The sequence below is a fragment of the Lolium perenne genome, chromosome 3 (genome assembly GCF_019359855.2).
Source record: "Lolium perenne isolate Kyuss_39 chromosome 3, Kyuss_2.0, whole genome shotgun sequence".
In the NCBI taxonomy this organism is placed as follows: domain Eukaryota; kingdom Viridiplantae; phylum Streptophyta; class Magnoliopsida; order Poales; family Poaceae; genus Lolium; species Lolium perenne.
The window spans coordinates 312,174,234-312,176,676 of NC_067246.2; positions in this window are offsets into that span (position 1 = coordinate 312,174,234).

Genomic DNA, 2,443 nt, shown 5'->3' on the forward strand with positions numbered 1-2,443 from the left:
TGTTTTAAACTTGCTTAAATCTTAGTCAAACCTAGGATTTGACCAAGATTTAAATGGGCATAAACATTCAGAAAAAATCAAAAAATGAAAACCAAAGCACATAGCCTAGCTTCTTATATGTCATATAAAATAAGCATTCAAGTTGATGAACAAGGTCTAGACATATTCAAAACAGAAAAGCATGTATCTACCCCCTAATCCTTGACTATGTCTTATGAAGTCAAACATGAAGAGAAGTGGTTTTGGGTTTGAAACATGGAAATTTCAAAAACTTCCCAAAAGCTTAATTTTAGAGTGACTAAGAAGGATCCAAGCTTACGTACCTTTTCATTTTCAGGATTTATGCTTGTTTAAATGTTGGCCAAACATAGGATTTGACCAAGATTCAAATGGGCATAAACATTCAGAAAAAATTAAAAATAAAAAACCAACGCACATATAGTCTTCTTATGTCATATAGTAAGCATTCAAGTTGATAAACAAGCATGTCTAGACATATTCAAACCCGGCAAATCATGTATCTACCCCCTAAAACCCTAAACTAGTTTTTTCTTATGAAGTGAAGCATGAAGAGAAATGGTTTTGGGTTTCAAACATGGAAATTTCTAGACCCCCCAAAGCTTCATTTTAGAGTGACTAAGAAGGATACAGGCTTACCTTTTCATTTTCATGTTTTAAGCTTGTTTAAATCTTGGTTAAACCTATGATTTAACCAAGACTCAAATGGGCATAAAAATTCAAAAAAAATCAAAAAAATGAAAAACCAAAGCACATAACCTTCTTATGTCATATATAGTAAGCAGCATTCAACTTGATGAACATGGCCGGTCTAGACATATTCATAACAGAAAAAGCATGTATCTACCCCCTAACGCTTAACTCTGTCTTAATTATGAAGTCAAGCATGAAGAGAAGTGGTTTTGTGTTTCAGACATGGAAATTTCAAAAACTACCCAAAAGCTTAATTTTAGAGTGACTAAAAAGGATCCAGCCTTACCTTTTCATTTTCATGTTTTAAGTTTGTTTAAATCTTGGTCAAACCTAGGATTTGACTAAGATTTAAATGGGCATAAAAATTCAGGAAAAAAATGAAAAACCAAAGCACATAGCCTTCTTACGTCATATATATATATAGTAAGCATATTCAAGTAGATAAACAAGGTCTAGACATATAGTAAGTAATATGTATGTAAAAATGATTTTTGGGGATTTATAGGACGAAGTTATAACACACCTACATTTCAAATTGGAATTACTTTCAATAAATCAGCATAAAGTCATTTAAATGTGTGAAACTAGCTAGAAAGCACTAAAAACGTAAAGAGTTGGGAATTTTCACTAATATGTGGCCTAATTTATCTTAAAAATGTAGAGGCGCCATTTTGAGCCGTATCTTATGTACCCCATTCACAAAATAAACCTATTTTGACATCTAGAAAATGAAAAATGAGTTTTTATATACCAAAAAGTTGAAAAGTCTAGTCAGCAACATTGTTGGGAATGGCAAGATGCACCACCATGCCCAATTTGGGCACATTTTAACAAATTATGCCACAAATATGGCCATAACTACGCCATTTGTTGGCTTGAAACCCATGAATCTTCATACACGATAGTCCGTTTTGTGAAGACATTTTGTTTTTTTACTACCCTATCACAGGTTTCTTATTTTCCCTGTCAACTAGTACACCTATAAGCACTCAATGCGGAAGGGTTTCATTTTTGAGGTTTTCTTCATTGTCATTTATTTATTTCAAAACCAGGTAAAAATGGTCGACATGATTATCCATGCAAAGGGGTCGAATATTTGTGAGGGGGGTGGGCATGATGCTACCCTGAATTTTTGTGACCCCCCAAAACTAGCAAATACGAGAGAGGCATCCAAAGAAACACACTCGTCCCCTACCCCCCCCCCCCCACAATTTGAAATCCAGCCAAAGGTGGTTCAAAAAAGGCAATCGAAAAGCATGGATTGTTCATCTTTTTATATATAGTTAGGTTTAGGGTTTATGGTTTATAGAGATGCACATATTTTCATGTTTTAAACTTGTTTAAATCCTGGTCAAAACTAGGATTTGAAGGAGATTCAAATGGGTATAAAAAATAAAAAAATGCACATAGCCTTTTTATGTCATATAATGCATGAGCACTCAAGTTGATAAACATGGTCTAGACATATTCAAACTAGAAAAATCATGTATCTACCCTGGCCCTAACCTTAAACTCTGTATTATGGAGTCAAGCATGAAGAGAAGTGGTTTTGGGTTTCAAACATGGAAATTTCAAATTGATGAACAAGTTCTAGGCATATTCAAAACAGAAAAAGCATGTATCTACCCCCTAACCATAAAGTCGGTCGATCTTATGAAGTCTAGCATGAAGAGAAGTCCTATTGGTTTCAAACATGGAAATTTCAAGAACCTCCAAAAATCTTCATTTTAGA